Source organism: Felis catus, chromosome B4 (genome assembly GCF_018350175.1).
Source record: "Felis catus isolate Fca126 chromosome B4, F.catus_Fca126_mat1.0, whole genome shotgun sequence".
Taxonomy (NCBI): Eukaryota; Metazoa; Chordata; class Mammalia; order Carnivora; family Felidae; genus Felis; species Felis catus.
Genome location: NC_058374.1, coordinates 84,726,937 through 84,740,677, shown reverse-complemented (window position 1 = coordinate 84,740,677; position 13,741 = coordinate 84,726,937).

The following is a 13,741-nucleotide window of genomic DNA, read 5'->3' as shown; positions in this document are numbered from 1 at the left end:
GTTACCTTATCTGTCACATAGAGTGTAGCAGCTGCCTTGCAGCAGTAGTAGGAATATTTATAAAATAGCTTGTGCGGAGTGCTTCACACAATAAAGGATAGATATTTTAATACAGGCATTATTACTACAAGGAAATCATATCCATGATTTTTGGTACAGAAATCCCATCAACTGGCCAAGCAACCAACCAAAGTGACTTCCATTTTATATTCTGAAAATCATTTCTTAAATACTTACGGGGTGGGGGGGAGTTAATTAATTAAACAGTTTTCATTAATACATATTCTTAAATCAAAGGACCTATCTTTGAAATTCATCTAAGCTTTGTGCATTTGTTTACTGCTGTCTTTGGAATATTGAATAAATTCATTTCTGTTATTACTTGGCAAAGGATGCCTTTGTAGGTGCTGTTTCTGCATGAGAAGCTAGCTTTAGGTCTGTGCTGGAGAAAAGTTAAATTCACAGGATTCGATAGGTCCATGTGGTCACCATTATTGCTGTTAAATTCCATTTATTCAACACAGAGTATGTGCCAGGTTCTGAACTAAATGTTTTAGATACACCATTAACGCATTTATTTATTGAGCACCTACCATGTGCCAGGGGCCATAGTAAAAAAAAAAAATTGAGAAGCCAGGGTTCTGATCTCTGCATAATAACATGCCAGGATTTTTTTTTTTAAAAAAATCACGAATTATGGTTATTCTGGGACTTACTGACTTACTGTATATTCCCTGTATACTGAGAATTATAAAAAATCTTTTTCTTCCCAGGACTGTGATGATGATCAAAAGACCATAATAGACATGAAATCCTGTGAATAATTGAAAAGGTTTCAAAAATATAAATGCTGAGAAGACCACAGAAATGTTTGGTTAACGAATGTTTTTGCTTTGTTCATGTATTTGTTTTACTACATTCTGAAATACCTTTTATATTAGCTAAGATTTAAGTGGACTGACTTCCAGAGAAAAGCCAAAGGAAAGTGGTTTAGCTGGAATACACTTATTTTTTCCAGATAAAAAATATGGAGGTAGGCAGTCTAAACTCATGGTCTAAAACTCAACCATGCTGTTAGGGACCCAAGTCAATTCTGTCTTCCTGCCACCCCAAACCTAGAGTTTGGTTTTCTTCTTTCTGATCCTATGGTGGCTGCTTCGCCTCCATGATAGCATCTACATTCTAGGCAGACCTCCTCATGAAGTTACTTTTGTCAGATAATTCAGGAAAAGTTCTTTCTAGCTATATTTGGAATTCCAGATACAAATTATATCTTTTCCCACAGAAAAAAAAATGGCCAGTTTGTTAATACACAAGTAAAAAGGAAGGAGATCCCTTTTATAAAGAGAATAGGCCACCTTTTGGGGGTTGTTGTGAGAAAGAAACAACCCCATACAATTATTGCAGATTCAAAGTTTAAAAAGGGAATTAGATAGGCTTGTGCATGGACACTCTCTGTAGAAGTCAAATTTTCTCAGAAAAACAAAGGGGAGCTGGATGGTTGGAAAAATATACATCACTCATGCTATCAGAACAGGAGCAGAGAAAGGATGAAAAAACAAAAGGACGAGTAGAACAAACTGGAATAAGAGAGCCATTTTTCTAAGGAATATGTTGGTTAAGTTTCCCCAGAGAAGAAGAACCACAAAGAACCCAGGGAAGAGTTGATGTGGTAGACTGAGTCTAAAGGCCATTAGCTGGCAGAATTCCCTCTTCTTCCAGGGATGTCAAGTGTTGTGTTTTGTTTTGTTTTTTCTTAAGTCCTTCAACTGATTAGATGAGGCCCACCACATTATGAAGGATAATCTGCTTTACTCAAGGTGCTGATTTAAAAATTAATATCATCTAAAAAAAACCTTCTCAGCAACATCCAGGTATGTTTAACCAAACATCTGGGTACCATGGCCTAAGTTGACACATAAAATTGACTATCACAGGGACTACTGAGATCTTAGGAAACAGGCCAAGCAGATATGAACTGCAGGTTATAACTTTACCAGAGTGTCATCATTTGGGAAATTATCAGGAGCTATCCTTCAAAAACTCAGAGAATCCATATTAAAAAATAAACAATCCCTTGAATTTTGGGATAGTTATATCTAGTGGTTATAGATAATTTGTACAGAGTTGAAAGGGTAAAAACAGCATGATCATAAAATACTCAAAGATTATTATAAGTAAAATAATGCCCCCCCCTTTTAAATCATGACCTTTTTGTTCATTTCCACTTGCTATGTCACTTTGCTACGCCTCCCATCCAGACAGGGAGCCCATTTCCTCACTCATTAAATCTGGGACTGTCTAGTGACCCTTTTGACCAATAGAACATGGCAGAATTGATGTCATGCAACTTTCAGAGCTTTTGTCTCCTGCTTTCACCCTTTTAACACTGCCCCGAGACAACTATGCTGGAAGAAACTCGGGCTGTGGAAAAGAAGGTCCATCTGTCCCAACTATAGCAGCTGAGTCCAGTCTCCACAGTCTCCTGCCAGATACACAGTCTCATGAGTGAGCCCAGACAAAATTAGCTCATGAACAGTCTGGCCAACCCAAAGAATGATTTTTAAAAAAATAACAGGCCATTTTTGCTTTAAGCCATTAAGTTTTGAGGTGGTTTATTGTATACCTATGGACAGAGGTCTGATTGATCAGGCATAAAATGATGGGCAGGGACAACAGGAAACAAAGAGTAGAGCTGTTGGTTACAGGGACAGGAGCCAAAAAGATAGATTAAGGGTTGCCATGATGTATATATAGGGACAGAGAAAGCCAGCATAGACAGAGATGGGAATAATCAGGGAATAGAGAAACATGTTCATTAAAAGAAGATAGAATGAAATAGTGAAACAGAGAAACAGAGAAGCAGCTATTCTAGGGCTGCCTTAGACTGCAGCAGATTTCTATGTGCAGTTCCAGCCACATATATATCATTACAATAACACACCTTCTCATTGAGGAGCCTCAAGCAAGACTGTTTCTTAAAATCAGAAAGATTCTCACTAAAATGAAATAGTGGGTAAGGACATAAAACTGATGCTGAGGCATATTAATTAAACCGCAATTCATGATTGAGTTCTTTGTCTCCTCTCTGTGATATGTGGTGTGCACCCTTGGGGCAATTTAATTCTGGAGAAGAAAATGAGCAGGATGCTTTTTTTGACTACAGGATAAGCTATGTTTTCCAATCTGATCCCATTAGCAATATATAGCATTTTGAGCCCACCCAAAATAAGTTAATAAAATTAAAAGAAGCATATTGCAGAACTGTGTATCTAAATATTTGCATTATTTCCTTGATATTTACATCCACAGTAAGTGACCAAAACAGATATAGATCAGAAACAACATACACCATGGGGTGCCTGGGTGGCTCAGTCAGTTAAGCATCCCACTTAAGCTCAGGTCATGATCTCGCCGTTCCAGGGTTCGAGCCCCGCATTGGGCTCTGTGCTGACAGCTCAGGATCTGTAGTTTGCTTCAGATTCTGTGTCTCCCTCTCTCTCTCTGCAGCTCTTCTGCTGGTGCTCTATCTCTCTCTCTCTCAAAAATAAATAAACATTAAAAAAAAAAAAGATGTACACCAAAATGTTGATGGTGACTATCTTATTGATTTCTTTTTTCTTTCCTTTTCTCTCTCTTTGCTTCCCCCCCCGCCCCCCGGGTTCTCTGCAGTCTTAATCTTTCTGCAGCCAAATGGATCATTTTAGAAACAAACACTTACATAGTTTAATGTGAGATAGTGAATATTGGCACCACTGGATATCATCATCCGCTTATGTTTCTTCCACGGGAAGTGCCGTTTCCACAGGAAGAATTTGAAGATGCTGATTCATGGTTAAATGTTTCATACTTAACTCTCATAAATGAGTGCTACTTGTCAGAAACACAAGGTAAGGGTCAGCCCTGCAGTTAAACATTAGAAAGATGTTAGTAGTTTTAACTGAGGCACTAAACCATTTCAGGACCACTATGGTTGGATCCCTTGACTCTTCGACTCGCATGTACCCTGCTTTGCTCATGGGATTTAGCAAGAAGTGCCATAGACTGTTATGGGCGAGGTGAGTTATTTGATGTATTACTCAAGATCAAAAAATTGTTTTAGTGAGAAACACATTAGTGACTGAGTTTGCTTATTTCTGCATTAATGTTTGGAATTAAAATTCTCTAATAAACTTATTAAGGTTTTCTAAGATGATTGCTCCATGTAACTTTATTATTACAGACTATTTATTTAGTAATGGCTTTGGAATATTTGTAATCTGCAGCAAATATGATTTTAATAATCAAGAAATTGTTACTTTTATGCCATGTTAATCATTAAATTGAGCCAGGAAATAACAGAGTTGAAGCAGATGAAAATATTACATCCTTATCAGGAGGCTGGATAAAACCATTTGATCATTTGAGGTTTACCTATGAGTTAACTCATTGTGAAAAGATAATAAATGATTTAATTATTCTCCATCTGTTAGAAATTCAATTAAGTCCTATTTAGTTTCCATAACCACAAACCCCCTGCCATCACTCTAAGTACTATCTCTATCGCATGTTGACTCTACTAGAGGGTAAACTATGACTATCTAAGAAGGGAAATAGTGTGAATCCTAACATAGATCCATGAACTATTTGCACTATAAGTTTCATCCACTACGTTTCATTTTCTCAATACTTATTCAATGATATGAAACAGTGAATCCCCTTAATCCCCAGGGACAATTAGTCCTCCACCCTCAGACACTTGGGAGCTCTCTCTGCCCTTACCTTGCAGTGTTGTAATGACACACGTACATGGCTACTTCCTCACAAAATGATGGATTCCTTATGGTCCAGGACAATACCTAATGCATTACAAAGGGATGGGCCAAAAGATATTTAAAGACAAAGCTGACTGTGCCAACTTCTACACATTAAGAAAAATGCCACAGCGCTATTAGACAAAAAGAATTTTTGATTTTTGTAGGAGAGACAAAAGACAAGACTGAAATTGCAAGACCTCTTCCAGTCTCTTTTGTGTTGTTACACAGTAGGAACTAGGGTACACATCTCATTGTTTAGCAGAACGCCTTAACTGTATCTACCCATGTTCAAAGCATAAGAATGGAAAGTAAGTTGTTCAACATAGTGCAGTGAGAAGATGAAGTTTAGGGAGAGAGTTTAAGGATGGCAGTGGTTCCTACTATACTGAAAATCTGAGAGTCTAGAGCATGGCCCTCACAATATCTGTGGTGAAGGAGCATCTTTCTATTGTGTGTTTATTTGTTGTTTGTTTGTTTGCTTGTTTGTTTGAAGGGGGTGGTTTAATGCTCAATCATCACTGAGAAATTGTTTATAAATGATTACTCTTGATTTCTGTACTTACCTCATGGTGGACTGATAACAGACCACGCTTTGAGTAGCACTTATCTAGAGGGTGAGAGGTTGAAGAACAAGAATGTCTAATATTCAATTTCAAGTTGTTATTGCCCGATAAATATGCTCCCTTTAAGTTACCAACTTTTTAAATTGCAGCCAACACATAAACACTTTGTAAGAATAGATTTTGTTTTCATTGTAGTGGGTTGGGGGGGGGTTGTTGAAAAACAAAGAAGGGATACAGTTTTATGTCTTGGTCATCACAGAGCGGAGACAAAGAAAAGAAATAGATGGTGATACAAGTTCAATGAGACCAAGAAACTGACGCCAGAGTGACCTTGAGAATGCAAGTTCTGTAGATTGCTGAGTCCCCAAAAAGACCACCAAAAATTTATAGATTAAGCAAAGCCACGTTTATTGCTCTTTGTAATAAAGGAGATCATTACCTTGACAAAGTGTTATCAGCATCTTGAAAGAGAGAGTACAAAGAAAAGATATTTATAAGGGTCTGGTTTAAGGTGGGTCCTTCAATATGAGAACAGAATTGGATAGAGTTCGTGATATAATACTTCAGGATTGGCAAACATAATGAAGACAAGGTCTTAAAGGGAGCGTTAGAGAGTGAACAGCTCTTTGATAAATCCAAGGGAATAATCTATTGTTCACAAGAGGCTGTTTACCCTGATGAAGGCTACTTTGGTAGTCTACTATTAAAATAAGAGAGTTTTGGAAAGTTTATGAAACAGACATCCTACTTGGCAAGAATTTCCTTGAAAAATAAAGTCAGGTGAATGCAGAGAGTTGAATGGTAAGGTCATGCTGATGTAGACATTAAACAACAAGTTTCAGTTGTGAGTTACCAGCAAATGCAAACCCTGTAGATGACATTAGACTTTTCAGAGGATTTAGAAGGGGAAATTTGATCTCATGTGACATTGAGGTTACATTTCATATATTGTATGTATATATATTATCCCTAGTACCCAGTAATGAAAAGCACATAGTAGGGACTCTACAAATACTTATTTAAAAGGAGTGAATAAGTGAATAAATTAGTACACCACTCTTACACTGTTTAATTCAAAGCCTGAAAGCTCTAGATTTTTTAATGTTCAGTATCATAATGACTTCTTATTTCAGCATAATCTTCTGCTAAGCTTCAAACATGAGCATACAAGCATGTCAGACAAGGGACCGTAGGCCCATTGGAATCTCACACAACTCCTCCTGAACTGGTGAGAAATCTCATCTCCCAGCAGCCATGTGAAACCTGATAGTGACCACTTATAAAGAGGGAGTGTCTCTGCCATGAGAGGCAATCAGAACTCTGGATAAGAATCTTGCGTGATGTATTTGGGGTGATTCCTCCTTTTGTGCCCTTTTAATTTCTGCTTGAAGGCACTCATTGACCTTGTAGCTGACTAATGCAGAGATCCCTTACTAGGCAAGCAATAAATTCAGCTTTGCTTCAAACCTTAAGTTGGTGGTCATTTATTTCTCAGCCCTTAACAATCTTAATAGAATCAGAATCCAGAGAGGTAAGGTAGACTATTACTAAAATCCAAACCTTATTGTCAATGAGATTCCAAAATTACGCATTTTCTCCAAAACTGCAGTCCCAAACTACATACAATTAAAACTTACAATAGTATAATTTTAAAATGCAGTCATTAGAGACCATGGCATATATATTTCAGGTAAATGATCATATATTTCAAACAAATTAAAATATTCTATGAACAATGGTATGACTTATTTAAAACTAGAACTACCCCCCCCGCCCACTGAAAATCTAGAACATTTGGTGATGACCCCTAAAGTCTCTCTACACACCCTGTTTCAATTGTGTACTTACTCTCTACTTCTGTTTGAAATTCCATTAGACATATATTTGAAACCAGCAGCATTTTTTAATGTCAACTTCTCTAGGAGGTATAGTGCATTACTCATTTATATATATTCATCTATATACTGTGAATTTAGTCAAATAAGGGCATATGATTTTGACACTTGATAGATATCAGGTGAAGGTGCACATCTGAGTCAGCTACCTCAGAAGGGTTGGTTAGGACAGAAAGAAAGCCCCAGAAGTCAATAAGACCCGGGGAGGAATGGGTCAAGAGGGATGAGAGTATCCTTACCTTTACATTCAAGTAACATTCCATAAAACAGAATGACAGGGGCACCTGGGTGGCTCAGTCGCTTAAACCGACTCTTAATCTCAGCTTGGGTCACCATGTCAAGTGAGATGGAGCCCCACGTTGGGCTCTGCATGTTAGGCATGAAGACTGCTTGGGATTCTTTCTCTCCTTCTCTCTCTGCCCCTCTCCCCTCACTCTCTCTCCCTCTCTCTTCCTCTCAATATAAATAAATAAATATTTTTTAAAAATTACAGAGGTAGGTCTGGATGTCACACTTTGTGAATTGAATTGTTTGGAGGTCTTGGTCACTGAAATGCTGTGATCTCTGAGCATAAAGGGACAGATATCTCAGCCATATATTTTCAGAATATTTTAGTTTTGTTTGTCTCTCCAGCTGAGCTTGGGCTTCCAGCCTGATAGTCTGCATTTAAAATGTTCTGTTGGAGTATTCAGTTCATTTATTTTTAATTAAAATGTTATTAAGATTATAAAACTGTATAAAGATTAAAAGCAGACAGTACAAATTATATATATGATGTGATGACATTAAATATTCACCCACCCAGCTAATCTGCATAACTTCAGAGTAAACAGCAAAAATAACTACGGTTTCTAACTTTGTTCTTTCCAGTTTCCCACCAATTGTCCATGAGCACCCTTCTCCCTCTGTTATTATTCACAATTAAAGGTTTCTTCCTGGCCTGATAGACTGCTTCTAATTGAGCCTTGCAAATGAGTAATATCTCATCAATCTATTGGTGTAGAAAATGGGGGGAAAAGGAGTAGAGAGTCAGTTACCTGTTAAAATCCCAGAGAAGAAAAAACAATTTCATGATACACATGGCCCATGGAACAAATGTATCAAGGGCACCTTGAAATGATGAAAGAGCTCAGTGCACATTAAGAAGTCTCCAACAGTAGGGGCACCTGGGTGGCTCACCTGGGTGGCTCACTTGACTTCAGGTCAGGTCATGATCCCATGGTTCCTGAGTTTGAGACCCACATGGGGCTATCTGCGGTCAGTGTGGATCCTGCTTCGGATCCTCTGTCCTCCTCTCCCTGTCTCTCCCCTGCTCGCTCGCTCTCTCAAAAATAAGTAAAAAAATAAAACATTAAAAAAAGATAAGTCTCCAACAGTAAATTCTGGACCCACAAAAAGCTGATTATTTGCAGAAGGGCAATAACACTACAGTTATCTGGCTGTGGCATGACTCCTCCCCTTGGGGGTGGAAACCGAGAATAGGACTACCAAGAACCCATAGTTTACTAGAGAAAGAAATTACAGCTAAAAAGCACTTTTAAGCTCATGATCTATTTCACCTTTCAACAATCTACTGAGGTAAGGTACTACAGTTAACCAAGCAGAGGCTTAAAATGTGAAATGACCTACTCGAGGCCATTATAGAGGTGTAGGTAGTGGAGGGAGAATTTGAACCAGCCTCAAAGTCCTACAGTCATTCCACTACACCAAGCAGGGAATTCTGGGTGATATCTATGTACACATATATTTGTGTGAGTTTGTGTGTGTGTGTGTGTGTGTGTGTGTGTGAGTGCGTGTAAGAGAGAGAGAGAGAGAAACTGGTCAGGACACTTCTATATAGGATATACAAATGCTGTATCTTCTTACCTTTGTCTCATGTTGCATGTACAGCTATATTAGTTGGTATCTCCGTTAAGCATTTTTATAAATATAGCACTTTATCTACCTTGAAATGCTGGATTGCCTAATCTGGCCATTAATAGATTATGTCAGATTACTCTAGAGGTTTCTTAAAATCAAAGTTAATGTTTTGTATAAATATTTCTATTAAAAAGAATAAACCCAGAAGAAAAAATATAACTTCCCCCACCTCACCAATATCATTCAGGTGAAAAACAGGCAGTCTGAAAAATAATAGACATTTCAAAAATAAAGTTGATTATAAATGCAGACATCTACAATGGTTTAGGAAAACAAAGAAAGCAATTGAAAAGAACTCATTAGAGCAATCCTTTTCAAAGAACAAAAATTAACAGTAAACTTACTCTAGGTTTCTTAGCTAGCAGAAGAACGCTTAAACTATATCAATGGTTTGCCTCAGATCTGAATTTGCATTTTTATTAATTTTAAAGCACAGAGCCAGATATGTTTTCATAGGTTCTGGGTCCAGCAACCAAGTACAGGCTGTGGGACCTGCATCCCCTGAGGTCCAGTAGGGTCCCTACTGGGATGGCTAACCATGTCATTGGAGAATGGTCTGGCTGTGCAGACTCCACGCCTAATTCTCTGGCCCTCCCACAGCATCTGTGAGCATCCTTGGGGCTCTTTATTTTCTGTTTAAACTGTCTAGGTCGCCCTTTATTTTTGAACACCCTGACACAGAGAAACATACACAAAATGCATCCTCCACACAATGGTCAGAGTGAGACTTCCAGGTAAATAACAATGCATGACAACCTCTTGATAAAACCCTCTAATGGACTTCTCAGTGCTGCTATACTACAGCCCAGACTCCCCATCAGGACTGTGGGTCCAGGCTTTGACTCCAGAGACCTCTGCCATAGCCTACATGCCCCTACCGCCTGCCCTACCTCGTCCCCTTCCCCTCTTCCTGCTAATCACTCCACTCCAGCTACACCAACCTTTCTGTCCCTCAAACATCCCGGCTTCTGTCCATCTCAAGGTCTTTGCACTTCCTGTTCCTTCTGCTTCCAACACCCCTTCTCTAGAATTCCACATTGCTGAAAATTACCTTACCTTTGTTTCAGCCTTTTCTGCAGAAAGAGAAAAGCCACTCTTCAAATTCATATAGAATTGCACTGAGATCTCAATTAAATACTCATCGTCTCACAGAGGGCTTCCTTTACCGCCCCGGGCCGTCTCTAATACATTCTTCCATTTTATTTTCTACTGCCTACATGTCCAGGAAATTATTTTATTGATTTACTTCCTTAACTGCATATTGTCCATTTCCTCATATCTGAATGTTAACAAGGGTAGGAACTCTGTCTTATCCCCAGCATTTAGAACTGTACCAGGAACATAATAGATATTTAATAATTATTCACTAAATGACAGACTTACAAAATACCTTTGAATATTTTTATGAGGTTTCAATTTTAAAACAGATATTACTATGTTCCAAAAGAAAGTAACAAATTCTTATTTAGGATAATTTGGAAGATACAAAAGATTATGAAGGAGAAAACAAAAATCACCTTTATTTCCACAACCAGGGATAATAACTATTGACAATTTGATCCACTTTCTTTATGCATTTTTTTCTACTGAACATAAAGAGAGGCATTTTTCACAATTTAAATTATATTCCATACTGATTATTTTCCTCTGCTATTAGAAATTACCACAAACATCAGGGCTTAAAATAACAAAGATAAAGTAACTTAAAAAATGGGAGAAAATATCTGCAAGCCATATGTCTGATAAGGGATTAATATGAAAAATATATAAGGAATTCCTACAACTCAATAGCAAAAGTAACAGTCCAATTTAAAAATGGACAAAAAAACTCGAATACACATTTCTTCAAAAGCGACATACTATTGACCAATGAAAAAATGTTCAACATCACTAATCATTAGGGAAATGCAAATCAAAACCACAATGAGATACCTTGGACACTATTGGTGGGAAGGTAAAATGGTGCAGTCACTATGGAAAACAGTTCCTCAAAAAAATTAAAAGTAGACTTAACATATGATCTGGCAATCCCACTTATGGGTATATATCCAAAAGAATTGAAATCTGAATCTTGAAGAGATATGTGCACTTCTTTGTTCATTGCATCATTATTCACAATAGTGAAGAGATGGAAATAACCTAAATGACTATTGATGAATGAATGAGTGGATAAAGAAAATTTGGTGTATACACACACACACACACACACACACACACACACTGAACTATTATTCAGCTATTTAAAAAAAGGAAATCCTGTCCTATGCTACAACATAGATGAAACTTGAACATGTAAGGTAAAATAAGTCAGTCACAGAAAGACAAATACTTCATGATTCTACCAATATGAGATATCTAAAACATTAAAACTCATAGAAACAGAAGGTAGAAAGGTGATTGCCAGAAGCTGGAAGGAGGGGAAAATGGGATTTGCTGTTTAATGAGTACAGAATTTCAGTCATGTAAGATGAAGAAATTCTAGAAATCTGCTGTACAATATAGTGCTTATAGTTAACAATATTGTACTTACACTTAAAAATGTGTTGAGAGTAAATCTAATTTTATATGTGATTTTTTGCACAATTAAACAAAAAAACAAAACAGATTTATTTTTGCACAGTTCAAGAGGCCACAACTCCAAAATATCAAGGTGTCAGCAAGGCCATATTCTCTTGAAAGCTCTAGAGAAAAGTCCCTCCTTGCCTCCTCCTAGCTTCTGGTGATTTCTGGCAATTGTTAACATTGTTTGGCTTGTTGATGTATCACTCCAACTTCTGCCTTCATTGTTACATGACCTTCCTCCCTGTGTATCTATATCTCTGTATGTTCACATGGCTTTCTATAAGGACACCAGTCATTGGCTTTATGGCTTACTCTGATGTAGCATGATCTTATTTTAATTAATTACATCTGCAAAGACTCTACTTCCAAATATGGTCACATTTCTGGAGATCTTCCTTTACTAGGATTCACCTCAACTTCCTTCAAACTTTACTCTAGGACCCTCTATCAAGCTATACTTCAGCTCTGAAATGATCTTTGCCACTCAGTCCTTCTATCCCTGATCCTCTGGATGAAACACTTCTATTCTGATTCCAAGGACAGGCAGGTTCTTTGCCATCAGATTACCCTACACTAAATTTACAGATTCCTCCTTCATCACTACTAGAGACATCTTTGATCTTAGCCCAGGGAAGTTGACCTTTGGCCCTTAAATCATTTTTATTTATTAGGTTTATTTACTTACGTGAGGCATATTCACCACATAATTCTAAAACTGGTCCCATCCTCCAAAAAAGTTCAACTTCTTCACATGTTGCTCTGCTCTAGGACAGTACGTGGAGCTAGTTTCTCATGGGCTCTCCTATTGTGGGTCTTCCCTAACTACCTCATCAAAGATTGGCATAAATTCTCTTTGGAAAGCTTATGAACTGTGGGACATGCCCTTGAATTTCTGGAATTCCACTTCCTTAGAAGAACAGAAAAAAACCTAGAATATGCAGAGCTAAGGAATGCTCAGGCAACACCCTCTGCTTATTTCTGCTGTTCCAATTAATTAGATTTGTCCCAGGAAATATCATTCAAACAATATCAAAGTACACTTAAAAATACGACAGTATTCAAATATTCTTCATCATTTAAGATTTCTGCTTAGAACTGTGCCAAGGAAAGCTAGTTCTTATAACAGCAAATATAAGAACTCAAGGATGGGAGAGAGACTGGTCAGTAGGTCATTGTGAGATTTGAAGAAATTTTGTGAGCTAGGGGAGGAACGAGGGGAAATAGTCATGAGACCTCCATTCAGTTTAACTGATGTGCTGTTATGACTTTCCCAAATTTCCCACATGTTGAGGAAATGTGTCATTGAGCTGGTTTAGACATGTATAGGCCATCTGAAGAACATCTATCTGAAAGAGACAAAGTGCCAATGAGGGGGGAGCAGATGACAACAGAGTTTCGATAGCAATGCTTAAGGCATGCAGCATGCAAAATGTGAAATCTCTAGATGGCTTGTGACAATAGAATACCATTACATCCAACAAGGCTTTCAAATCCTCCATGAAATTAAATCCTCCCATAAAATGAAGATGGACTGGAGAAGACAGGTTATTTCACTTGACAAATACCACATAGTTGAGAAAATAGAAAAGTATACATGTTCTACATACAACTCTTAGCAAGATACCCAGGGTGCTTGTTATAATAATACTAAAATAATCTTCAAACCATAAAAGTGGTCAAGAATTAATTTAATGACTAGAGTGTAAAAAAGAGTTGCATTTGGAACTTGCCATTTCTGGTATTGAAAATTGCACATTTAAATGCAGCTTTAAAAAAAAAAATATATATATATATATACATATATATATATATATATATATATATATATATATATACACACATATATATATGGCCATTTCACTTTAAAATCCTAAGGAGAAGGAAGTGTGAAACAAATATCTTTGTACTTCCTCAGGCACAACAAATATGACATGATCCCTTTTATCATTCTTGTATGCCTGTGGAAAAGATTCAAAACCAGAAATATGATTCAATTTAAGAACCT